The 27,969-nt window shown below is 42.9% G+C and overlaps 1 protein-coding gene and 1 long non-coding RNA gene across 7 annotated transcripts in view; one reads left to right on the top strand and one right to left on the bottom strand.

The window, feature by feature from the left end:
* The window catches only part of LNX1 (ligand of numb-protein X 1), a 234,837-nt gene that overhangs the window by 89,062 nt on the left and 117,806 nt on the right, over positions 1-27,969 (bottom strand). Inside the window, exon 1 of one of the 6 annotated variants that reach the window (XM_039542579.1) lies at positions 10,224-10,344. The exons of 4 other annotated variants lie outside the window; for them this stretch is intronic. The gene's annotated coding sequence lies outside the window, so the exon portion shown is untranslated. Of the gene's footprint in view, positions 1-10,223; positions 10,345-27,969 lie in introns of those variants that run through there. One more of the 6 variants, XM_039542581.1, reaches the window with a different exon arrangement.
* LOC120407153 lies at positions 5,229-12,372 on the top strand. Its single transcript, XR_005599816.1, has 3 exons — positions 5,229-5,345; positions 10,359-10,532; positions 10,633-12,372. It is a non-coding gene; the product is annotated as an uncharacterized LOC120407153 (long non-coding RNA).

Genomic DNA, 27,969 nt, shown 5'->3' with positions numbered 1-27,969 from the left:
GGAGGAGGAGTGTGGATAGGGAACGCTTGGGGGAGGGGGCGGAAAGAGGCAGGGGCTTAGAGGAAAGGGTGGAGTGAGGGTTGGGCTGGGGGCGGAGTGACAATTGAGCACCCTTTGGCAAAGGAAAAAGTCAGTGCCTATGAAATGGGCCCACAGGATACTCCCAGGCTGCCTTCAGTGGCTAAATAGGGGGAAAAGTAAGAGACTGGGTGGGAGAATGAAGTGAAAAAGGCAGATGGCGAGGCAGCTGGGCGAGGACAGGAAAAGTATAGCTAGAATGGTGTTGGAAGGAGTTACCAGCAGGTTCTTAACCCCACTTTGACTTAGAAAACGTTCTGCTTGTTCTAACTAAACTATTCTGCATCCCACGGCCTTCACTGCAGAGGATGAGAGAGAGATTCCCACACCTGAGCCATTCTTTTTAGGTGACAAATCTGAGGAACTGTCCCAGATTGACGTGTCATTAGAGGAGGTTTTGGAACAAATTGATAAATTTAACAGTAATAATTCACCAGGACCAGATGGTATTCACCCAAGAGCTCGGAAGGAACTCAGAAATGAAACTACAGAATTCCTAACTGCAGTGTGTAACCTATTACTTAAATCAGCCTCTGTATCAGAGGACTGGAGGATAGCTAATGTAATGCTGATCTTTAAAAAAGGTTACAGAGGCAATTACAGTCCAGTAAACCTAACTTCAGTACCAGGCAAACTCGCTGAAACAATAGTAAAGAAAAGAATTATCAGACACACAGATGAACACAATATATCGGGGAAGAGTCAACATGGCTTTTGTAAAGGGAAATCATGCCTAAATCAAACTATAGGAATTCTTTGGGTGGGGGTCAACAAACATGGATAAGGATAATCCAGTGGATATAATGTACTTGGACTTTCAGAAAGCCTTTGACAAGGTCCATCACCAAAGGCACTTAAGCAAAGCAGGCAGTCATAGGATAAGGGGAAGGTCATTTCATGGATCAGTAACTGATTAAAAGATAGGAAACAATGGGTAGGAATTAATGGTCAGTTTTCACAGTGTTCAGAGCTAGCTCCCCGTAGAATCTGTATTGGGCCCAGTATTGTTCAACATATTCATAAATGATCTGGAAAAAGAGGTTGCACAAAACTGGGTGACCAGACAACAAAATGGCAGATGAAATTCAGTGCTGATATTGGAAAATACAAGTCTGACTACAAAATGATGAGGTCTAAATTAACTGTTACCACTCAAGAAAGATCTTGGAATCATTGTGGATAGTTCTCTGAAAACATCTGCTCAATGTGTAGCAGAAGTCAAAAAAGCTAACATTAGGAACCATTAAGGGATAGATAATAAAACAGAAAATATCATCAGGCCACCATCTAAATCCATATCCACAACTTGAATATTGCGTGCTGTTTTGGTCATCCCATCTCAAAAAATATATTGGAATTGGAAAAGGTTCAGAAAAGAGCAACAAAAATGTGTAGGGGTATGGAACAGCTTCCATATGAGGCGAGATTAAGACTGGGACTTTGCAGCTTGGAAAAGAGGTACCTAAGGGGCAATATGATAGAGGTCTATAAAATCATGACTGGTGTGGAGAAAGTAAATAAGGAAGTGTTATTTACTCCTTCTCATAACAAGAACCAGGGGTCACCCAATTAAATTAATAGGAAGCAGGTTTAAAACAAACATAAGGAAGTAATTCTTCATACAATGCACAGCCAACCTGTGGAATCTGTTGCCAAGGGTTTGGAAAGCCAAAAGTATAACTGGGTTAAAAAAGATTTAGCTAATTTCATGGAGGATAGGTCCCTCAATGGCTATTAGCCAAGATGCTCAGGGATGCAACTGCATGTTCTGGGTGTTCCTAAATCTCTGACTGCCAGAAGCTGGGAGTGGACGACCAGAGATGGATCACTCAATAAATTGCCCTGTTCTGTTTATTCCCTCTGAAGTTTCTGGCACTGACCACTCTCAGAAGACAGGATACTGGGCTAGATGGACAGTTGGTCTAATCCCGTCTGGCTGTTCTTATATTCTAAAAACCAGGTAGCCTTAGTTAGGCAACAGGGTAACTCAGCCAAGCAGACTATCCAATTTATGGAATACCAAAAACTAATAAAGCTGAAACAGGCAAACAAAATAACCCTCTTAAAAGGTCTAAGTAGCTTTATTCTAAAATGTGGCATAAATATATTTTGTGTTTGTGCAGTATATTTGTGTTGGCACTGGTTTAGAATGACCTGCCTGACTCACTCATAGCTTTGTGAGTTGGGGGTAATGCCACCAACTTAATCATCCCAATAATAACTTTATGCCACGCTACTAACTATACACTCTATATAGAGAAAATACTACAGATGACCCAATACCACTATAATAGATATAGTTTATAGATAAACATATCCATCACACATATCTAAAATGGGATGAAATATCTACCCATATTAATATTTTTCATGGATTGTGGTCCCTCTTACAGAAACTAATAAATGTTAAAACCTTTGGATAATTGAAGGTTTTAGTAAGTTCAGCTGGCAAGCCTAGGGAAAGCTGGTGGGTGGACAGCTTCACTCTGCTTTGGTCCTCATTTGACTGGCCGTAGGGAAGCCAGCTGGCTTCCTGCTCACTGTGCTCCAGATTCCTGGAACCAAACTGCTGTGAAAACTGCAGCAACACCCAGGACATATAACTAACCTTCTGATAATAGAGTTTCAGTTAGCAGGATCCAGGTAGCCAGGGTCTACTGTATGTTTACATGCCATACAAACCACTAACCCTAATAAACCTGGACACTAACAATGGAACATTCCCTCAATCGCTGTGTATCCTGTATACATACTGTACACTGTGTTCCCATACCCTACTTACCACAGCTATATACTAGAAAGCTACAATAGTTTAAAAAGAAATGGAAATGTATGGAAATTTGAAAGTCTTAATCTTAATACAGATTTACCAATAGTCTTAATCTCTCTTTACATTCCTCTCTCAGACCGGGTTAGCAGAGCGTATTGTCGGTATTAGATTTACCTCCTGGACTGAGCCTATACAACCAGCACCCAAGGGCATGCTGCACCATGGCACTCATTCCTGGTTTTAAAGGAAACTATTCCAATCCATTCTCCCCGTACAGCTTTGCTGAACATCCTCATCTGGCTCCTGCACCTTCTGTCAGGTTCTGCAGTAGTGAGTCCTTCGACTGGCGCTCTCTCTGCCAGCTCCAGAGGAGAGGGGAGCACTGATCAGAGGTGCCACTAAAGTAGAACTGGAGGTGTGGGGAGCTCCTCATGCTGCGTAAAGGAGTGGTGTTTCTAGAAACAAAAATACACGGCAGGACTGCAGGATGATTACTCCCAGGATGTAGAATGAGGAGGGGAAGGAAGGAAAGAAAGAGAGAAGAAGGGTTCCAGCAAGAGTGTTAAACGGGAGGAAGATACCATGAAAGGGAAGAAGGGTGAGTGGGCACAGGGCGAGCTAGGTTTGAGAGGTGAACAATCACATTCTCCCCATACCCCCTCAATCCTGGGTCTTCCATTGGTGACTTGGAAGCTTAATGCTGTCAACTGATGTTTTTTTCTAGTTTCAGATGTTAAATTTGCTCCCATAATTTTCTTGAAACTGCTATTTCAACAAGGGATAACCTTTGAAGTGACTGGAGAGGCTCTACTCTCATTTTCAAAAATGACACAGGCATTTAGGAGCCCTGAAGTGCATTGAAAGATAGTGGTACACGGGCTCTGAGGTGCCCATGTCCTCTGAAAAGGAGACTTAGCTCTAGGGTTAAACGTTCACAAACGCCAGCTATTATTACGTTTGTTGGCAACAAATAGGATGTTTAACAGTACCATGACATGTCCATCAGATAATAGTAATAGCTTAACTATAAAACACAGTACATGTAATTGGTAGCTGCATTAATACTGTAGCAGTGAGTATGCTGCATTAATTGTACTGTACACTTACATAACTCCTTTCCTCTATAGATCTTAAAATGCTTTACATAGTATTTAATCCATTTTCACAACAGCCCATGTGACCTTGGGTTTTTTAATGCCCATTTCATAGATTGATCAGGTGAGCTGCAGAGAGGTTAACTGAATTCCAGCATCCCACAATGAATTCTTAGCAGTCAGGGATAGAACCCAGGAGTCCCGATTCCCAATCCATGCACACTAGACCACACATTGTGTTATAACTGTAGAAACACTGTTGCATCCTGGATCTGGGAAAAAGCACATGTTGTTTACTTTCAGGGCCTGATCCTCAGCTGAGATAGATTGGTGACCGCAATGGAACTACACTGATTCACACCAGCTAAGACTCTGACCCTCATTGTTGACTTGCCTGAGCAGAGAACATTCTGGGTGAAATCCTGACCCCACTGACATCAATGGCAGAACGCCGAATGAATTCAATGGAACCAAGATTTCACCATCTGTACCTCAACACTACTTGAGAGCTCCAGCTCTGATTCTGCTGATCAGGATAGTATTCTGTTCCCAATTCAAATACAGGGATTGGCTCTCCAGCATAAGCAACTAACTGCAGTAACACTAGAAGGCGTTAGTATTGAATAAGGAGAGAATGATTTTACTCATGCAACCCAACTCAAGGTGGAGACAAGTTTTCAGAGGTTAGGGTGAGGGCAGTCCCCTGAGTCCTGATGTGTCTGCTGCTCCTGGCAGTGTGTAGCAGGGTGGTCACCCTGCTTCTGCCTGGAGGGGTAAAAGCAGCCTTGGAGAGGGCTGAGGCTGAGAGAAAAACCTAGGCTGATTGGGGAAGTAGCCTCAGCTGGGGCCATGCCTCAATCAGGCCACAGTTGGCCTATAAAGGGGCTGCTAGGCTGGTGCTAAGTCAGTCTCTCTCTAGACGTTGAGAGGGATGGGCCTAGCTGCTGGGAGCTGAGCAGGGTACCTAGACTGGAGCAGAGCTGGGGAAAGGCCAGAGGAGCTGGGGAGCTCCGGCCTGGAAAACCGCAAGGCTGCAGGCCTTGGTAAAGGCTGTAAAAGGTACTGGGGTTGCAGAGGGCAGCCCAAGAGTAGGCAGAGGCAGCAGGTCCAAACCCTCCTCGCTGATGAGTGGCAATTATACTGCAGTTCACCCCAGTGAGTGGGGGACTAGATGGTGACTGGCAGCAGCCAAACTGAGGTGAGGATAGGGGGTTGGGGGTTCCCCAGGGAGGGGAGACCGAGCAAGACTACAGGATACTGCAGGGGGCAGAACCCCAAGAGAAGGGGCACCGGGGTCCAGGAGGGACACCAGGGCCAGTGGCAAGTGAGACACCGACCTGCAGAGGGTGCTTCTGGAGGCTGGCTGACTAATTCCCTGGACGACCAGCAGGAGATGCTGCAGGGTGAGTCATCACCATTACACAGTCCATTAGCATTCTGGGACTGAGATACCCCAGGGATCACTGAGTCAAATCCTAAGTCTGTCAGGAGGAAGGATGGGGTGAAACAGGAGGGTGAAGTAGGCCAGTGGGCAGCCCCCTGAATACAGTGGTGAGCTGGAGCCGATACCCACTGGTTCACAAGAACCGGTTGTTAAATTTAGAAGCTAGTGTAGACCTGGCTGTTAAAGGGGCAGACGGGTAGGCAAACAACTCCAATCCATGGGCCACATCCGGCCTGCGGGACTGTCCTTCCCTATCCAGCCCGATACAATTTTGCAACCCCAATGTGCAGGGCCAGCTTTAGGAAGTGTGGGGCCCGATTCGAACAGTTTTGACAGGGCCCCGGCAGGGATGACTAAAAAAAAAAAATAAAAAAAATAAAAAACACACGTAAAGAAACACACGGGCCTTGTACTCACTGGGTGGCGCTCCAGGTCTTCGGCGGCACATTGGCGGTGGGTCCTTCACTCGCTCCGGGTCTTCAGCGGCACTGAAGGACCCGCTGCCGAAGTGCCGCCAAAGACCCGGTAGGGAACCGATTGTTAGGCAGCTTATCACTGCCTGAATATGCTGGGGGGGATCAGGCCCTCCTAAAAAAGTCAATACGAGGGTGGGAGCAGGCCTTCAGATGGTCTTAGGAGTCATGGCTTAAAAAGTCTGAATGAACTCTAGATATTTTTCTAAAAACTGAACCTTACTGCTAGGCTGAATGTTAATTACTGTGTCAAAAGTAAGATGTCATTTAAAATAAGAGAATAAATGGTGAGACAAAAGTGTGGCCTAGTGGCCCAAACAACATGCTTTGAGTTCTAACATTGCCTCTAATCCCTACAGGGCCTTGGATACACAACCCCCCATTTCTTATTCAGTGCATCTCATCTGTAAAACACAGTAACAGTGCACACTGCCTATTTTGCCTGTAAGAGCACTAAGCATCATAGTGGAAGTAGAAACAATTGCTATGGTTAAGTTTTGCATAAGTGTTTCCATTCTAAACCACTATATTCAGCAGGCTACTGACTAAAGGCTCTGTCCTGAAAATACTTGTGCACATAAACTTTGCTCAGGGCCAGATTCTGCCACATTTACTCATGTTGAGGAGCACTGTATTCTGTGAATAGTGCCACTGAGTCAGATACTACTCACTGGACTTGATTCACCACTGCTTTACACCTGTTTCATGCAAGTGTAACTCCATTAAATCACCCTTTAAAGCACAGTACTAATTAACATTCATGCTTTGTTAGCCCACTATTAATGCATTCGGAACATTCTTCTCAAAATGAAGAGGCTTCATAGAGTTCTGTCTTGTCAGCCAGGACATGCTGGTAATTTATGGCTAAAGAAGATTGTGGATACTGTGGCTGAATTAATGTCTTCTTCTGGGAACTGGTTTTGTGGGTGTGGACACCAATTTGGTGCAACTTAATCTGATGGGAGGAGACCAATTAGTGTGAATTCATAATATGGGCACATGCCACAAGATCAGGTGAAAGTGGCTGCATGGATCAAAGTCTTTTATTTGGATTTTTTATTTTTATTTTTCCTCCTATGAAGCTTAGCCATTTGCAGTAACCTCAGACCCATCCTGCTCAGTAAGGCCTCTCAGAGACTATAGCTTGATATCCTGCTAAGTAGCTGTAGAGCAATTAGACGACCTCATTGCAATGGAACTACAAGAAACAGGGATGTGGTACACATTTCCCAGCATTAAATTCTATTTGCAAAATACTGCTGTAGTCCTGAAGCTGTGTAGTACATTTTTGGTGTTATGAATGTCTGCACTCAAAAATCAGCCTTAAAGGTGAACTCCAAAGAAAAAGCAGCAATTACCTGTATTTTATAATAGTAGTATTTAAATACTACCTCATAGGCTTTGATGTTCACATCACTGAAGCAAATGGGTTAGGGAAGGGATGAGATCCCACCTTTCACTGTGTTTTTGGCCAAACAAACCATCCTCTGTCAGAGACAAATCTGTAGGAGGCAGTCATAGGTACCGGAAAGCTGCAGTGGGTTCATTTCATGAAGTTTCCTGCCAAGCAGCATCCAGTGTGTATTTAGACATAAGGATTTAGGGGATGCAGAATCTGGTTCAGCCAAACCCGTGCACACCCATTTGTTGTTGGCAGTATTATCCTGGCAAGTTACATTCTTGCATCAGGTTGAGAACAAGACACCTGCAACAGTGAGGTCATGTCCAACATGAAAAAGAAGGTATGCTTTTACAGAAGGATTATAGAGCCAAGGTCGAAGGAAGTAGAGCATAAGGTCAACTACAAACAAGGTTGGAAGACAGGTTTCTTAAATCCTTCAAAATTGTAAGTCCTCCCATACTGACTTTTGCTGAAGGAAGCATGCAGGATGAAAGTCCATTCTATGTGCCACCATGGCCACATCATAGCCATGTAAGTGCAGATGCTGCTCTGAGATTTATTTAAGGTGAAAGTTTCCATTTGCACATTTGATAGCCTCATGTCACATTTTATTCTGATTTCAGGTGTGTTTTTTTAAGCCAAACGTGCAAAAAATCAAAATGTGTGTTTTCAGAAGTTTAATAGAAAAAGATGTACAGCTTCACATGCCCTGATTTCTTTGGGTGAAATTTCAGTGAAGCTATTATTTCTGCATTTCAATCTTGGGAAAATATTGATTTTCTGCATGTCTTCAGTGTATAGCCATTTGCACTAGAAAAACTGACTTTATTTACACTATAAAAAAGTCTGTTCTACTGAAGTCAATGAACCTGTGCCTGGGCACAGTGGTCTGCCCAGGCAGATCAGTCTGCAGGACTGGGGCCATATTAAAATAGGTCACATTTTGGAGTTGTCAGTCCAGACAGTATCCCTTTAACAGACAATTTGGATAGCTCTCTCACTTTGAGAATCCCCTTATTGTTTGCTTTCTTGCTTGAAAAAGAATTGCTTGAGTTATTGGATATTTTTACATGCAACACAGTAACTGAATGTTCTACAATGAAATGAAGCTTATCTATCATCTCTTCCTATGTGCACGCTTTATTGGCATTTTGCACAAAAATGTTATTCTAGGGGAGATACTGGACACTTCAGAATTCTCACATAGGATATTTTAATTTTCTCCTCTGATAAACAAGCACTATATTGAGTCAGAGACCTCCCTTTTTCCAACTCAGTGCTACAATAAAGCACTGCAGCAGTTAACGCCCAAACACACAGGCAAAGAACAATCCTCTAAATAGCACTAATGTTAGTGGAACCGAGAACAAGACAGGTCCCAAGCGAGTAAAAGGAATTGACAGCAGCGGCAGAAATATTTTCAGGTGGCAAGAGAAGACTAACAGACAGCTTGTTCCAATTTATATTTTTGGAAAATATACGCTCTTAGTTTTTGGGTGGAAGAGTATAGGATAGTAAATTACTAACAGATTACTTCCTTAAGAAGAATTTTCTAATTTCATCTCAGGAAAGAAGTGGATTAGAGTATTTACTGTAGAACTCCTCAAAGAAAGCATCTTTTCAAATGCCTTATATAACCCAATGGTGAATCCTAGCATTCCATTTATAGATTAGTGCTTTTGTTGTTCTAACAATAGCAGATAAAGCTGTTTTTATTTCACTGGAACAACTGCCTTGCTATTGGTATTGTACTGCAGGAATCTGACTGAGCAAATACAAATAGATCCTAGGGCAGAACCAGGCCCTCAATTTTTACATAGGATTCCACAGGGCAGTTTAGTGTAAATAAATAAATAAAAATCAATCACCTAATGTAGCTCCCCAGTGAGAACTTTTAAGGCCAGTCTTGCTCTTTTTATTGCTGGCTGAACAATTTGTTACCAATTTGCTTGCCAATAAAAGGAAAGAGTGAATTACTGCAGCTGTGTTCTGTATATTCTATTTATGATATTTCTGAGCTATCTATGTATACAAGACCTCAATTCAGCAGTCCATCCTCCCAGCCCTACAAAACACTTAAGTACCTGCTTAACATCAGCACCTGATAAAGTCCCTTTGACTACATGTGCGTAAGTGCTTTGCAGGGATGGGATGGACTTAAGAACATTCTTAAACATTTTGCTGAAATTTGGGCCTTAGCATCTATGTGCCAATACAGGGTCCAGTCCTGTGAACTTTTGCACAAGCTTAATTTTACATAGGTCAGATGACCCATAGAGGTTAATGGGACTATTAACATATGCATAAATTATTCATAAATGTAACTGTCTAAAAGATCAAGGTCATAGTCTGCAGGTGTATTATTAAAAACTTTAGTTGCTTTAAATTGAAATGTCACTGCAAGATTAAGCTAGGGAAAGACAATACGTGCCAAAAGCAAATTAACACAAATTGAATTAAAGTTTCTCTTTTCAAATGTAGTTCAACGTTCTGATCTGAAGGTGTATCATTTTGATTTTAACATACTTTACCACAGATGAAAGTTTACTTAGAAAAATACAAATATAAAATAAAACAAAATTAGCATATAGATTTAGTGGATGAAAGTTGCCACTATCTTTATCAGCTAGATTAGTATTTTAAAAGCAGTTAGGAAGAAATACTGTTACACTGCAAAAAAGTTACAAGTCTTCTCTTCTGGAATATGAAAATGATCAGTGTATTAGGTTATGGAGAGACTGAACCCTACGTATATGTAGTAGTAAAAATTCACTGCTGCGGCCATGTTAGAGTGTCACTTCATAATTATAAAAGCTGAAATACTAATCAACCCTTAAATGGTCTTTTCTTCTAATAAAGTACAGTGTTTTGTTCACATGATCAGTTCCTTTCACATTTGTTTTTTAGACAAATGTGTGGCCAACTGAAGAATAAAAGTCAGAACAAAATGGTTTAAACTCACCTTTCTGTCTTACTTTGTCTTTGATTCATATACAGAATTGTATACCGCTGCTAGATTCCTGCAGGTGTAAATTAATGAACTTTGGCAGATGTCTGCCGAACAACAGTGTTTTACCTTTCAGTCTGATCTCTGTAGGAAGAAAGCTCTTATTGGTTGTACCACACAAGGAAATGCATGACATCACAAAAGGTAGAAAAGACAAGCTTCACAGCATACTCCTAAGTGATTTAAAGTTTCAGCAGACCACACCCTACTGGTTACTTAGCACAGAGGAAGGGCTGCACAAGCCTGCATGTTCAGACTTCTCAGGTAACAAAAATCATTTGTAGTTTTTGGTTTTATTTTTAAAACATGCACATAAATTCTATTTGCATTTATGCTTTTCCTTAGTATGTCTATTCTCTTGCAGCTTATCAACATTTAGTACAGGTTTAAAGAGCTGAATGAAAACCTAAGGACTGGTTCAAGACAAAGATTTGTGGTTGTTTTCCCCTGAAGGAGGAAGAGGCAGCTAGAAAAGACTGAATAACCCTTTTCTGCTTTAGAACTTTTGAAATTTAAGCTTCATTGTTTCTTAAGAAGATGGACTTTGAACACAGCCCTAGGTCTCTAACCACAGACTCTGGCTTCAAGGATCCTAGGTTCTATTCCTGGTTCTGCCATTGACTTGCTGAGACCTCAGGCAAATCACTTAAATATCACTTATCCCTTTTTTGCTTTTTTATGGTGCATAAATGAGGCCTGAGCAATTTTTTCTGATTGACTTTATTTTTAAAAGCAGTCAAAATATCAGGTTTGGTTTTCCTTACTTTTGCTAAAGGACCTCTGGGAGGAATCAGAGAATGTTTATTGTAAGATCTAACACCTTCATTGAAAAGACAAAGGTGCTGAATTTAAAAAAAATTCCTTTATCCATAATGTTAGTCAGTCATTGGAATTATATAGGTGTTAGCAAAAACAACTAAAACCAGACTTTTAAAACCAGTTTAACGAGAAATCACTTTCCCCCTCAATTGTTCAACTTTCACTTTCTTGGCTCTTGAGATGTCACCATTTCACTAATTTTCCAATAGTCACAGAGTTTCAGGCCTAGAATATTTTTAGTATGAAAAAGAAGCCTTTTTTAAAGAGACCTTTCAAGCCTTTTTTATATAATATACAGCAACAAAAAAGACCACAGCTTATTCCTCTCCCTCCTCTGCCCCATTCCTCCATCTTGCAGGTCTCCTTTATCCTAACTGTCTCAGTTTATCTATCTATCTTTACCTGTTTCACTGTTTTTTAATCCTTCTAGTGTTTTTTCAATAGCTACAGATGAAAAGTACTATGGAAGTGCTAAATATTATTTACAACACTGTTTTTGTAAAGCAAAAACACAATTAAAATAAATTTATATATTCCTTTCTGTAAGTCCATCACAGCACCTTCCCTAAAATAGGATAGTTGTAAGTAAGTTAAAAAAAATCTCTCTTTACTTTTAAATTCATACTTCAAACTAAAAAACAAGTTATCTACTCCGAACGTAGCATATTCGGTCAGATGCTACTGACCAATTATAGCCTGCAAGTAGAGTGGTTTAAATAGCTCAGTTTAGAGCCATGCAAAAAGAAAATAATCCAAACCCACATTTATTTTAAAAAAGTCAATTTCTTAGGAGTCAGCAGCTGAAGAATCAGTACTAGAATGACTAGCCTTTTAAAAATTAAGGTCAATACTCTGTAATCTTGATTTCAAGTTTGACTATTTTAGAACAGGCAAGCTAAACATTACAAAAATCTTACCTTTTATAGATAAGAATAAAAAAAGAAAGTACCAGGCCATAAACATCTAAGAGATAAAAAGCCATACAGGTAATACAGCATTGCAATAAAGTGACTGAGCATGAATGTTTACAATAACAAAAACATCTTTTTTGTCTGAAAGAATATTTTCATTGGAGGAAAACTAATCTAGTGATTACATGAATCACTAAAAATACAGTGCCTTCAATTACCATAATGATAATTTTCCACTAAGAAAGGAAGCATTATTCAGTTCAAACATTATTTTCAAAGGAAGGAAGGCCAGTTCTGAAGATGTACTCATTATATAACACCGATCCTGTAGCAATCCTATTTCATGTTAAAAACAAAATAAAAAATTCAGCAGTCACTAATGCAGATGTATGTGGCTAATGGATCTTTGCTTATATCCTTTGATTCATGCTATAATTTGTTTTGTTTATCCTTCAAAATGCTGTATGCTAAAAACTGAATTGCAGTGAATCAATATAAAATCTAAACTAAATCATTACTAATGAAATGTCATCATTATATACAATGGAGTTTTAAAATAGTATTTAAGCTACACATGCTTAACTGTGAGCAAGTGCTTAAGTCCATCCATATTCAGCAATGGGACTTAAACACATGCTTTGATTTCCATAAGAATTAAGCACATTGAGTGCTTTGTAGAATCAGGGCCATAGGGATGGTGAAGTGTCTCTTTATGTGAGGTCCTATGTTAAATCTGCCTCTTATCTACCCAGGTTGAGTACACTAGATGCTTCTTTGAACTAATGCCTGGTGCTGCACAGTTAACAGACTCATTCAGATGATTCTTTTGAATGGTTTGAGGAGTTTTTAGATTTTCTTCAGCAAAACCATAAAATAAAAAGTGGGAATATTTTCCAGTTGGGATTCATTCTACCCCACTGGAATGAGAACAAAGACTGGAAGGTCTAAAGCTGGAGATGCACCAGTTAATGAAATTGAACCTCATGATTTAGAAGTTTACTTGTGGTATGCAAAACCAAAAAAATGGTTCATTACAGTTTGCTGTCTTTAATTATAACACATTATACAGTTTGCCTCAATTGATTGAACACTACAACAAATACTGGTATATCCCATCTGATTTTAATGGGAGGCCTTTCTAATTGAAGGCATTTTATCCTTCCAAACTGCTGAAAATATTTACATCAGGACAGCATAGTGTACATTCTCATATACCGGGCTTATTCAGTTATTCATTTTCTTCAGTAAAGTTACTTCAGCTTCTAGTGCAGGGTTCGGCAACCTACGGCACGCGAGCCGATTTTTGATGGCATGTGGGGCGGGCTGAGCTGCTCAGCCCGCCACCGCTCTGGGGTTCCTGCTGCTGGCCCCTTGCCAGCCGGGGTCCCACCGCCGGTCTCACTCAGCACCTGCTGCTGGCCTGGGGGAAGGAACCCCAGGCTGGCAGCGGGCTGAGACCCCGGCTGACAGGAGCCGGCGGCCGAAACCCCAGAGTGGGGCGGGCTGAGACACTCAGTCCACCCCGAAACCCCAGAGCTGGGCGGGCTGACCCACTCAGCCCGCTGCTGCTCTGGGGTTCTGGCTGCTGGCCCCTTGCCAGCCGGGGTCCCCACCGCAGCCCCACTCACCTTGCTTCTGGTTGGAGTTCCAGCGCAGGCCCCCTGCCAGACAGGATCCAGGCCTCTGGCCCTGCTCAGCTCTACCAGCTGCCAGCTCCACTCACCTCAACCGCCGATCTGGGGTTCCAGCTGGTTAACAACTGATCACTCAGAAGCCTGTGTGCAGCTTAAAGTATCCAAGTATGTGCCACCAGATATTGGAAAAGTCAACAAGGAAAAGCAAGGTCAAGGATCCGACTAAACTGATAAGATCTGCATTTTAATTTAATTTTAAATAAAGCTTCTGAAACATTTTGTTTACTTTACATATAACAGTAGTTTGGTTATATATTATAGACTTATAGAAAGAGACCTTCTAAAAACATTAAAATGTATTACCGGCACGTGAAGCCTTAAATTAGAGTGTATACATGAAGACTCGGCACACCATTGCTGAAAGGTAGGCGATCCCTGTTCTAGTGTATTCATTGGCACATGGTGTGGGCTCAGTATAATACAAATGAGTAGATTAGTAGAGTCAAATTACTAAAAATTGTAATAATCAAAATGTTATAGGTGCCATCTGTGTGAAGCTCTGATAAGAACATTAGTCTTTTTTTATAAACATACTGTCCATGCAGCCTCAACTGAAGTTTTTCCCAAAGGGTGAAGTTGCTCTTCCTCACAAATACCAGAACTTTCTGCAGGGAACTCTATGGAGGCTATGGCCAGAATTGACACCAGTCTGTGGTCATCTGTACAGCTTGCTGATGGTCTCTATTACAGCCCGTTTTAGTCCTTCCAACAGAGGATGTGTGGCCAGTAGATATGTGTAACTTTGGTGCCAGTGGCTACACCAATCCCAATAATACCCTGCATGCTGGGCTATATGGAGATGGCGTGGAGCCAAGCTGTGCAATATGCAGAAGATGCAGAGTCCCTTGAATAATCACTTCTGCAGTCCCCTTCTCTGGTCTTCTGCGATGTTGGATGCCATCTGCAAGTCCAATCCTCAGGATAAATTTTCCTGAGGGCCAAAATTTGCTTTCATTTACACCCTGAAGGCCATATTAAGGCAGGGATACTAAAGGCCTGCAGTTAGGGCCCCAGTTCCTGGAGACATGTGATTACATCAGACTCTAAACGTTCATTAAAAACAAAAAAAAAAACATTGAAAATGTGACCCAAGTGTAACCCACGCAGAGACATCTGTCTGGGTCTGAAGACAGGCTGGAACAATAACTCAGAGGGGGTGAACTTTCCGATTCCTCTCAATAGGTTAACACACTGCTGAGTGAGGAGCCTGCATCACCCCAGCAGAGGATTCTGTGAGGGATGGAAGGGAAAGAGTGCAGCAGACCTGGCCTATGCGCCCACCTGTGCAGACATACCTTGGCTGCTGCTGAAATGAGAGCTGGGGGTGGAGGGGACCCAGCTGCCACCCCTGCCATGCCAGGGTGAGAGCACTTCTGCTGCTTCTGAAGGGAAGAGACCCCTGCTATTGCTGCTGCTCCTGTGGGAAAGAAGTGGGGCCCCATGTTGCTGTCCCAGACAGCCACTCCAAGTAGTGCTGGGCTGCTGGGGCAGAGCCACTGTGAAATGCTGTCTCATGATGTGCCTAGATCTTCAGATTACCTTAATCTGGCTCTGGTTATAACCATATTCAGCCCTAAGGAAACCAGTGGGCCAGATTCAGATCTGGGCATGAGTGGGTAAAAATTCCTTTATTTCAATGGAGTTGCTTCCACTCACGCCAGGTCTGAATTTAGCCCATTGAGTTTGGAAGGGCAGAGTTAGGGGAAATGGCCCCTAAGCATTCAGTTTAGTAATTGCTTTAGGTTTAAAGCAATTCTCTTTGTTTCTAGTCTCCCCCACCCATCCCTCCCTTTGGGGAATGAACATTTAAAATCAAATTACAAAACCTGGAAATATAGTCTTCTGGTGGATTGTACCACATTGGAAAGGGAGTTTACTATGGACTGTCGCATAACCACTGAGCACTGTGTACCAGTCTGCTAGGAGACAGGCCTATGGACTCTCTTTTAACCACTAGTCAAGTGATGTCAGACTGAAAACACCTTATACTGTGAAGCTGTATGAAGGGCCCTCACAATTGGCACTATACAATATGTCTACACAGCAATTGAACACCCAGAGCTGGCTGGGGACAGCTGACTTGGGCTCACAGGGCTGTGGCTGTAAAATTGCTGTGTATCTGTTAAGATGACCAGGTGTCCAGTTCTTGACTGGAACACCCGGTCGAAAAGGGAACCTGCCAGCTCCAGTTAGCACCGCAGACTAGACCGTTAAGTCTGGTCAGCGGTGCTGTGGTGCTAATGCAGGCTAGTCCCTACCTATACTGGCTGGCACCGCGTTGTGCCCCAGAAGTGGCCAGTAGGTCCAGCTCCTAGGTGCAGGGAAGAGGCCATGGGGCTCCACGCATTGTCCCAACACCAAGCATCAGCTCTGCATTCCCGACTCATGGGAGCAGTGCCTGTGGGTGACAGCGGTGCATGGAGCCCCGTGGCACACTCCCCAACCCTGAGCTCCCAGCCCTGAGCCCCCACAAACCCCTCATCCCTGGCCCCATCCCAGAACCAGCACCTCCACCCCAGAGCCCTCCCCTACCCAATCCCCTGCCTGAACCCACAGCCCCCTCCCACACTCCAAATCCCTCGGCCCACCCCCCCCAGTGTGGAGCCCCCTCCTGCACTCCAAGCCCCTCATCCCCAGCTCTGCCCCAGAGCCCGTACCCCCTCCGACACCCCAAACCCCTGCCTCAACCCACAGTCCCCTCACTCTGCCCCAGACCCCATCCCATCCCTTTCCCCAAACCCCCTCCCCACCTCTTCCTGCCCTGCTCTGCCCCCATTCCACCCCTTCTCCCAAGCCCCCATCTCAACTCTTTCCAGCTTCCTCCTCCTCCTCCCAACGTGGGATGGGGCAGGGCAGGATGGGGCCAGTACCAGGCTCTCCGCTAACCCCCCAGGCCATCCTGGACCCTATGTACCAAAGTGTGGGGCCCCCAAAAGTGCAGAGCCTGGGGCAGTTGCCCTGGGTTGTCCTATGGATGGGATGGCTCTGTCAACTGATGATCAGTTGGCAAGAACAAATGGGACAAATACCCAGTTTGCCAAAAAAGTTGGGATGTCTGGGGCAGGGCTTAAAAAGGGGACTGTCGCAGCCAAAACGGGACATATGGTCACCCTATGTTGAGTGGGCACCTAATAAAATTACCAATTCTCTTTGGCTCCTATGAGATGATAATACTACAAATAACATGTTCTATATGTTCTCTCTCAGGAGAAAAGTTAAGTTAAAGGATTAATCTCGGCTTTCAGCACATTCATTAGTTAAATTGAAAAGCTTGTTACATAACCAATCCTATGACAATTATATCTATCTCCTCAAAGTTCAGAGTGGATTTCTAACCAAAATGAAGGGACTGCATCCATGGAAATGAAAGTGCTTTGATGCACTGCAGCAATTTTCAAATTAACCTTCCCCCCCCACAATAATACTTTGCACTTACATAACACCTCCCAAAGATCTCAAAGCACTTCAACATTAATGAATTTTGCTTTACAGTTTCCAAATACTGTTCCTGTCTTACAGATGGGAAAGTTGAGGCACAGAGGTGAAGTGACTTGCTCACAATTATATAAGTAGTCTGTGGCAGAAGTAAGATCTAGATAGAGCTCGTGACGGTCACTCCTAAGCTTTAACCAAGAAGCCATCTTCTTCCTATTGATTATATGTAAAAAGGCAGAATTATTTACTCTGGGTAAAGATCCCATAGTTTAGCAGATTCCACAGTAGCTCAGTTGGGAGAACATTTGACTGAAAATCTAAACGATCCCAGGCACTGGCAGGCCTCTTTGCTTCATTTACAGGTCAGAATGGATGATCACAGTGGTCCCTTCTGTCTTTATAATTATAAACAACACTTGTCTACTACAACATTGTGACAATTTGTGGGTCTTGTCTGTACCACCTCTGAATTGTAGATTTTATGAAATTGTATCATGAAGTTACTGTGTCATGGAAAGCCTACATGTATGTGGATCCATTCTGAGTTAGCAGCAGGGCTGTGTTGTGTTTTTGCCAGGCCAGAGACAATGGTGAGTCATCAGCACTCAATGACTGATCATATTGAAAGTAAATAGCTTGGGACAATGGGTTTGCTGTAGCTGGGAGAAGACGCTCCCTCCTCTTGTCTGAATGGGGGTGGGCTGGAAGTAATGGAAAATTACCAGGAGGAAAACAAAAGAAGGAGGTGATCCCCATTTTCAGGGCCGGCTCTAGGCACCAGCTTATCAAGCAGGTGCTTGGAGTGGCCACTCTGGAGCGGGGCGGCACTTTTAGGTATTCAGTGGAGGGTCCCTCACTCCCACTCGGAGTGAAGGACCTCCCGCTGAATTGCCGCAGATCATGATCACGGCTTTTTTTTGGGGGGGGGGGGCTGCTTGGGGCAGCAAAACCCCTGGAGCCGGACCTGCCCATTTTGCACCAGATTAAGATGAGGGAGGCTGTTGCAGGGACAGAGAGGAAAGGAGGTAGAGGACTCTGACTGCCTGCATGCCTGATGGCACACAGATGATCCCCCAAGGACTCCCAATGGAAGGGTGAGCTAGTAAGGGACATTGCATTTACGCTGTCGCATTGTTTTGTACGATCTATTACTCTCCTGTGCTTTACATGATTAAGGATAAAAGAGCATAAAGATGTTAGACTGGGCAATGTGTGAGTGTGCTGATGACTTCATAACAAAGAGTTAGGGCAGGTCTATATTTAAAATGCTGCAGCTGCGCCACTGTAGTGCTTAATTGAAGTCGCTACCTCTGCTGATGGAGGAGTTTTTCCATTGGCATAGGTAGTCCACCTCCAGAAGAGGCAGTAGCTCTGTTGACATAGTGCTGTCTACACCAGGGCTGCTGGGGGGGGAGGGGGAGTGGGCCAATTTGCCCTGGGCCCTGCAGGGGCCCCCCCTGAGAGTTTTTCAGGGCCCCTGGAGCAGAGTCCTTCACTCACTCTGGGGGCCCTGGAAAACTCTCTCAGAGCCCAGGCCCCCGGATCGTCTTCTGCTCCGGGTCTTCGGTGGCAATTCAGCGGCGGGGGGTCCTTCTGCTCCGGGACCCGCTGCTGAAGTACTCCGAAGATCCACAGTAGGGAGGTCCTTCTGCACCGGGACCCGCCACCAAAGTGCCGGGTCTTCGGCAGCAATTCGGAGGCAGGCCCCCCCACCGCCGCCAAAAACCCCAGGCCCCCTGAATCCTCTGGGCAGCCCTGGTCTACACTAGGGGCTAATTGCATCACTCAGGGTTGAGATCTGGGGGAGAGGTGTATTGAATACTGGGGAGTCTGAAAAATCAGCATTGTATCCAGAGGGGCTAGGACAGCAGGTCCCAACATCTGAGGGTGAGGGAGTGTGCCAGGCAGAAGATCTGCCCCATAACAGCATACCTAGGAACCCTGAGACTGGGGCAATGGCTGGACTTGGTGCAGGCTCCAGGGGCTTGAAACACCCTGGGAACCTAGAGCACAGGTGCTTGGATTCTCCTCTCAGCAGTCCTAGTGAGAGGCCAGTAAAGGATCTGTCACAACCATTTGTTCAAATTAGCACATACAGACATGCACCAAATACACAAGCTATCCTCAGATTAACTTTTACATTCAGTTTTATTTTTAGAATCAATTTAATAGATTCATAGTTGAAGGCCAGAAGGAAACATCCAGTTATCTAGTCTGACCTCCTATGTATCACAGGCCATTACATTTTACTCAGTTATGCCTCTACTGAGCCCAATAACTGGTATTTGACTAAAACATATCTTCCAAAAATGCACCCAAAGACAGAGAATTCACCACTTCCCTTGGTAGTTTATTCCAATGGTTAATCACCCTCGCAGTTAAAAAAAAATGTGCCTCATCTGAATTTATTGGGTTTCTGCTTCTAATCATTGGTTTTCATAATGCCTTGTTGTGGTAGACTAAAGAGCCTCTTAGTACCTGGTATCAGAGGGGTAGCCGTGTTAGTCTGGATCTGTAAAAGCAACAAAGAATCCTGTGGCACCTTATAGACTAACAGACGTTTTGCAGCATGAGCTTTCGTGGGTGAATACCCACTTCTTGCATCCGACAACAACATCTTTGTTGCTCTTAGTACCTGGTATTTTCCCCATGTAAAGGTGCTTACACACTGTAATAGAATTGCCTCTCAATCTTCTTTTAAACTAAATGGACTGAACTCAGTCTCTCACTGTAAAGCATTTTCTCCACTCTCAAATCATGTATGTGGCTCTTTTCTGCACCTTCTCAAATTTTTCAACACGCTTTTTAAAGCATGGACACCAGAATGAGATGCAGTGTTCTTGCACTGGGCTTACCAATGCCGTATACAGTGTTACACTCACTTCCCTACTCCTGCTTAGTACTTCCTTGTTTATACATTCATGGAACGAATTAGCCTTTTGCAACAGAATCGCACTGGAACTCATGTTCAGTTGCTTGATCACTAAGACCCCTAAATCCCTTTCAGCATCAGTGCTTTCCAGGATACAGTCCCCATTCTACGGGTATGGCCTGCATTCCCTGGGCTAGGTATTGACAAGGGGGACTTTGGCACCAAACTGCCACTTTAGGTACCTAAATCCAACATTTAGATGTCACTGGCATTCACAAAGCCATCCCTCAGCAGCTCCCTAAATTCCCTAGGCACCCACTGGTTCAGTCCCTTAGGTGTCTAAATTTGGCGCAGGCATGTGCAAAGCCACCTAAGTCCTGACAGCACTGAGCAGCTCAGCACCTAACTCATGGGTAAGCCCTGGTGGGATTCACAAACTAGGTGTTCCTCTACCTTTCTTGCCTGTGGTGCCCAATCTGACAGGCATTCTCAGAGATCACTGAAGTGCACACCTACCGGACTGGGTCTCATACAAAACACTGCTGCTGTCACCCTGTAGCCCAGTGGTCAGAGCACTCACCCAGAATGTGTGATACCCAGGTTCAAATACCCTGCACTGAATCAGGAGGGAGCTGAACTTGAGTCTCCCACTTCCCAGCTGAGTGCCCTAACCCCTGGGCTATTGGGCATTCTGCGGGTGGGTGGGTTTCTCTCTTTCCATCTCTCCTGTTTAAGCTGTTGCACTTTGTATAAAATACTGAAATATTCATTGGAGCAAGGGCAGGAACCCAGGTCTCCCAGGTGAGTGCTCTCACTGCAGGGCTGTAGAGTCAACTCGCATTCTCTCTCTGGCCCAATGAATATAATCAGTAATTTTAACATTCCAATCATGGGAACGGTCCCACCAGGTTTCCATAATGTCAATTGTATCCAGTTTCTTCTAGAAATAAGAATTTCCAATTCCTCTTCCTTGTTACCCTGGCTCCTAGCAGTGGTATTTAAGCAACTGAAAAAATTCTTCTCTTCACATTCCTTGCCACATCTATTCAATTTGTTTCTGCCCAGGTGCACTTGAGTTTGTATCACATATGCCTCCTTAGCAATGCCCCCTGCGTTGTTAGTTTAATGCCCTCACGGAGGCTCAAGCTATTCTCCAACCTCGCAGTCATGCAAAACGAAAATTTCTGCCCTCTGCTACAATCCCATTAACTTCAGTAGTATTGCATGTGTTGTAAGTCCACAGAGAATTTAGCCCTATATCGTTTTTGGAACAAACAACAAACACTGAGGATATTTTTGTTGACATGCGGGATGCTGACACAAACTGGATGGAATATTTTATTTGCACTACAGCTTAAATAACGGCATTCAGCGTTCTTCTTTTACATAGAAACATTCTGTTTTTGCAGGTGGCTTTGTACATTAATTCAACAAATAAAATTGTAAATGTCAGTGTAACAATTCTATTTACGTCATGCAGTCAGGCTTAATGACACAGCTTCAAAGAAACACTGTCTACAAACTTCTAATATAAAGCCACAGTATTCAGCTCCACACCTAGCCAAAAAATAGTGTTGAAATGTCTCTGAAGAGACAATTACATTTCACACAAGAAGAAGAAATGGATTGCTATTATGTGAGACAACATCATCTTGTACTCATCTGCGACAGTATCTGTTACCTACAGGTAATCTGCCCTTCTGTACATAGCACCAAGTCTTCTGAAGCCCATCCCTAGAGCAGAGATGGCAGCCATCTCAGTGTGCATGACTATTACACAGGTATCATTGACACCACTGTGCTACCCATCTCTCTAAGACGACAAGGCAGTTTTCTCTAGGAATTGTCTATATGGAGAGTTAGTGCATAGCAACCCAGGGTGTAAAGCTGCAGCGCACTAGCCTGCCACTCACTCCCTGGCCGTGTAGACCCTGCTGGTGCACGTTAAAAGTTCCCTAGTTGTGGCATAGTAGTGGAGAGAGACACCGAAAGAATGAAATCCAACAAGGTTTCTTATTAAAGACAACAGTATTGTAGCTCCAGAAGCACTTGCAGCAGCCCCTGACCCAGCTGTGACATGCACCCACTTATATTTTCTGCTTCCTGTTGTTTTTTCTTAAATCAAAGACTACTACTCCCGGCATACAATACTAGATACAGCAACACTATTGCTTTGATCGACTCCCATTTCAAACATAAAAGCATCCAGCAGCATTTGCCCCAGCTGTGGCCAGGGTCTGTAGTGTGTTAAGCCCACATACACAAATGAGGAGTTTTCAAAGGTGCAAATTCAAGTTAGGATTTTGTGGTCCAGAACAGACAAAATAAATCCTCAATAGTTCAAAGAGATGTATCAGTGTAGAGTGTTACACCCTAATGGCATCCCAATTAAGCCAAAGGGACTTCATGCAAGTGCAAGGGTCTGCGCTGATTCATTTGTTTGCAGGATCAAGTCTGTTGATAGGTATGAGGCTCAAGCAGAGAGTGTGGGTAGGAAAGTTATTAGTGGCAGGCTAAGAATGTTGTACAAAGTCAGCTTGTAGTAACTCAAAGGAAAAAAATGCTCACTCGGGGCCTTGTTCTACAGTATTCACTGAGGCAACATTTCCATCAATTTCAATTGAGATTGTCAGCTCTTTGGGAGACTCTCTTTGCTATGTGCTCTGTACAGAACCTAGCTGATTTGAGGCTCTAAGCAAAGATGTAATAATAATATGAACTTGGCTTGAGTAAGTAGTAAGGCAGGGAGGGGGAGTGCACTGAAAGATTCTGCAGCTTAAGCTCATTTATAGTATGTCACTTATTTCAAACCATGCTTGAAAGCAGTGTGCCATGCAACTGCTGAACTTTTGACCACACACACTGTGGTGTCTTTTTCCTGGGAAGAGGAGTCTTCCCTTTTCCCCACTTCAGTTGTAGTTTAAACATGGAAAAAACCAAACATACCCACCTATAAGATAGGTAAGGGCAGGAAGGAGGAACAATAACCCGAGATACCTATTGACCTTTCATTAAACACCATCCTCTTAGAAGCATCATTTCCTTCTAAATAGATAAAATGTTTCCAATACACACAGATTTTGTTCAGTTGTCAAGTCCATTTCAAGTAGGATGCTTGGCCACTGAAGCAGTCAACGTTCCTAGCCTAGCTACCTCAGAAAACCTACGGGGGGACATATCTTTCAATTAACTTTTGTTTTGCTAAGTGAGGTCAAGTAACACATAGCTAGGCAGAGCACCATTTCTATAATGACAGGTTTCAGAGTAGCAGCCGTGTTAGTCTGTATCCGCAAAAAGAACAGGAGTACTTGTGGTACCTTAAAGACTAACAAATTTAATTCAATAAATTTGCTAAAATAAATTTGTTAGTCTTTAAGGTGCCACAAGTACTCCTGTTCTTTTCACCATTTCTATGCAAATTAAAAGTTTGCTCTGGCTGTTCATTTATGCAGGAGGAGTACAGCGCATACGGGAAAAACTGAAGAAAAAAAAAAAGAGCCCTGAAGATATATATACAAAAAGGGCTCTCCTTTTAACAATATCCATTGCAAGTTAGAAAACAGGATTAGGTGAACCTATAAATACTTCTCAGTTTGGTTCAGATAACCCCCAAAAGCTCAGATGAATAAGTGCTGCTTTATTCTAAAAGACCTACTTGCAAACCCAAAGGTTAAAAAGAAAAAGCCCTTGGTTTGCTGACCTACACTGCATAGTACAAGGCCTATCTGTTTGGTAATGCTTGTGCCTGAGGACTTGTGCCTCTTTTTGTTTCTTTATGCTGTCTAGCAAAGGCCTAATTTTTGTTTTGTTTGTTTAAATCTTCTCCGTTACAAATTCAGACCTTGTCTATTGTAGAAAACTATAATGAGTGGAAAGGTAGTTGAATGACACCAACACAAAACCTAAAAGAGGGAAACACCCCTGGCTCAGCAAGATGTCTCCTCAGAAAATGCATGCCAAGCATCTTTCTCCACCCTATGCTATACTGAATCAGTCTTTTGTGTTTATTGGCAGACAGGGTGATCCCCTGTCTGTTACAATGTTCCTTTTTACCTCCAACTGTTTCTGGTGCTTACAGTTTGTCTTTGATGGTTTTCCATTGGCTTTTGTGTGGTTGTTGAAATGGCGGACAGTTGAGCAATACATTATTTAATTGGCTAGCCAGGAAGGGGTGACAACTCTCAACTTCTTGAATAGGCCATCACTGAGTCCTGGCTCACTTTTACTCCAAGTCCATAAGGGCATAATTTTCTATATAGTTACATTATTCCTTAAATATTTTCCATACACACATTTTGCAATGATTGTGAGCATTGGTAAATTACAAGCTTTCATAGAGACCTCACATGCTACCCTTCATGGGTAATACCAGAAGTGCTGTATTAGGTGCAGTGAGTTTGTCAGGTCTGAGGCAGGAGGAATTTGTAAAGAAGAGTGAATGCTTTGTCTGCAGGCATCAATGGTCCTCTGTGCACAGTATTTAACTTAATCCATTTACAAATGAATTTGTGAAGATCAGCCCAAAATTCAGTGCTCTTCTCCTTCAGGCAACATAAGAACAACCATATTGGGTCAGACCAAGGGTCCACCTAGCCCAGTATCGTGTCTTCTGACAGTGGCCAATGCCAGGTGCCCCAGAGGGAATAAACAGAACAGATAATCATCAAGTGATTCATCCCGTCGCCCATTCCCAGCTTCTGGCAAACAGAGGCTAGGGACACAATCCCCATTATAGCGCAGCTCACCATGAACAAGCTCTAACACATCAAAAAGGCTTTAAGTAAATTAGACTTAATGACAATTAAAAAAATTCAAAAAAACATTCAGATCTTTGTTTGAGGTCTTCTGTGCTTGATGAATTCTGCAGTTAACATTGTGCTAATTCTGATATAATTTCATGTGTGGGTTTAGATCAGTGACATATGTGCACCTAAAGAATGTGATAGGAGCATTTTATAAATACATTACAAATGGTAAAAGGCAGGGACTTAAGCCACATATGTGACATGTAAATTTCTTTACACAGCTCTGCCAGTGAACCTCAGTCCTGGCCTGCAACACACAATTTTGCTCTCTTAGTCTTAGGCTTCTCTGGAGCAGAGAAAGAAATATCCTGCATTTTGCAATAGCCACAAAGAAATTAGTACTAAGACTCCCAAACTAGTTTTTATACATAACCCAAGACAGGAGATGAACTGAGGTCTCCAGTTTAAGGCTGATGCATTAATCTTACACCTACACGTCCCCTGCTAACTAACTCATGTGTTTGTGATCAGAGCATAACTCTTCCTGTGTATTTAAAGAACATACCTTATTTTTAACTGTCAAAGGTTTCAGCAGTAGCAATCATTTAACTGACTATAGAAATGTGTTCCTACAGCTGACAGAATAACTTTACATTAATGTATTACAAGGGAAATTGCCATTTACATTCAGACATTGTGTCATATTCACAATGCTCCTGATAATATAAAAGCTCTGTTTGCTTTTCATTTGGGGACATGGATCAGAAAATACTGACAATTTTCAATGCTTGCCTTGAATTTCAATGCCGCCTCCTTGTAATAGCTAACAGTGAACTACTGTTGGAATACACTAGGTCCCTCACACCACACAAAATATGTTGACTTGTCAAGTATGTGGAGACTACAAATTCCCTCCCCTCCCAAAAAGTTTAGCAATGGACCATTATCTTTGATTTTGACATCTGAAGAGAGGATCCAAACACCAGGAAGGAAGTTTTCAGAATCTGTATAAAAATACTCTATAAAAGACCTTCCAAAGGGAATATTAAAACAGGATACAGTAAAGGCAAACGGGAAGGATTTGAAGGGGAGAGGTTCACACTGTAAATGAAAAATACTTCTGAGAAAAAACAAAAACACACCAAACACAGCAGAACTACTTTTGCCTAATGAAAAATATATTATTAGTATGTTAACTACTTAAAATAGACTTTGAGCACATTGGTGGAATTCTTAAGTATAGCTAATTTGTACCTTCTAGTACAAGAAATGTGGAGGTATATTTATAATCAGTGTTGGGCTATTCCCTCTAGGCCACCAACATATTGGTGGAAATGGATAGGTTATATCCTGTGTACTAGAATTCAGAAATCTTTGAAGGGATTCCCTCCCATACCCTGAACACTTCTTGAAAAACTAGAAGAAAAAAAAAAAGTAATGTTACCCAATAAACTGCAGATGAGAAGTCCAGGTGTGGAACTGCTCAATTATATCTGGTCCCGACAAAAATAATCACAAGTTATTACACTTTGTGGTAGTGATTTGCATAATATGTATCAATATTCCATAGCACAATATGATCTAATGCAGGGATCTCAAACTCAAATCACCACAAGGGCCACATGAGAACTAGTACTTTGGCCCGAGGGCCGTATCACTGAAACCCTTTTATACAAAAGATACAAAAGCCCCACCCTGCCCCCAGCCCCGCCCCCACTCCACCCCTTCCATGAGGCCCTGCCCTGGTCCCGCCTCTTCCCGAGTGCGCTGCATCCCTGCTCCTCCCCCCCTCCCTCCTGGAAAGTCTTAAGTGCTGCCAAACAGCTGTTTGGTGGTGGGAGGCACTGGGAGGTAGATGGAGGAGCAGGGACGCGGCACACTCAGGGGGGCCAGTGGTGAGGGGAGCTTGGCTACTGATGGAGTCGGCACCTATGGCAGGCTGCAGGAAATAACTCCGTGGGCTGCATGTGGCCCGCGGGCTGCATGTTTGAGACCCCTGATCTAATGCAATAGCAAAAGTAACGTGGAAAATAAAAGTTTAGATTTTGAATTTGTCTAATTCCAAAATCCCAGCATTTATTTAAGCACAGACAATCTGTTCAGTGCTGTACAAGACACAAAAAGCCTATGCATCCAAGAGTTAACAAGCTAAGAAACAAAATAGAAAAGATAGGATTGCACAAGGAAACAGAGAAACCTTGTGTTATACAAACTTTTGTTTGTCTTTGTTAACATCTTGAAAGTATCATGGAAGAAGTGAGTCGTAGGGAAGGACTTGAATATGGAGAGACCGATGGCTTGGCAAAGGGGAATAGTGAAACTCCTTATAATTATGGAACACAGCAGATCACTTTAAATCAAGCTTTTACAGTTATTGGCAAAATCTTAGAAGACAGGATTAGAAATAGAGCTATGCCAAAGGTCCACGGCAGAAGTTCCCTAGTTTGTAATTGGCACTCAATTATTGAACCAGTAGGTTTTTGTCTGAACTTTTTTTCAGGCTCAAAAATGTGACAAAATTGGAATTGACATTTGTTGATCTACATGGAGAAATGCAGATTTGTTGAGGCTCAGGTCTTGTTGGTTTGAACTGAGTTTACAGTGAATGGTTAGATACAGTAAATTATATGGTAGGTATTAGAGATATGATTAGCAGTAATCATGTGATCTGAAGGGGACAACCACAATGCAAATCGTGGGTATGCCTTCACAGAACGGGGCTAAGTCCCACTGAACTCTAAGTCTGCGATACAAGAGCAGTGACACTACATAGTCCTAATGAGAAGCTCTCTGTTAGCTGTGTAAATGCTAAACAGCCTGAATGTAACAAAAGATACATCCAGGAAAAGAAACACTAGGAGGACAACGTTAAATTTTCCAGCTGTGGAGCAAATTCAGTTGTCTCTTTTCTTTTAATGAAAGGTCCAGAAAAGGCTATGTAAGTCTCACAAGGTAAAATTCACATCCTTCCTAATTACTTTTATATTTCTGAAGTAAGAAAGCAGACCATATAGGATATACAAACTTTATGAACTAATTGTTTTGCACAATCAATATATAGCAAATCAATTCTTAATGATCAAAGGATAAAAAAGGTAAGGAAGTGTAACACCGATAGACCCTGGTCATCAGTGGGTGGGATCAAACCTGGGACCTCTGGAGGTAAATACATGAGCCTCTACTGCATGAGCTAAAAGCCATATGGCACTTAGCTAAGGCTGTAGA

This window comes from Mauremys reevesii, linkage group 5 (assembly GCF_016161935.1).
Source record: "Mauremys reevesii isolate NIE-2019 linkage group 5, ASM1616193v1, whole genome shotgun sequence".
In the NCBI taxonomy this organism is placed as follows: Eukaryota; Metazoa; Chordata; order Testudines; family Geoemydidae; genus Mauremys; species Mauremys reevesii.
This window is presented reverse-complemented; position numbering and strand designations above follow the sequence as displayed.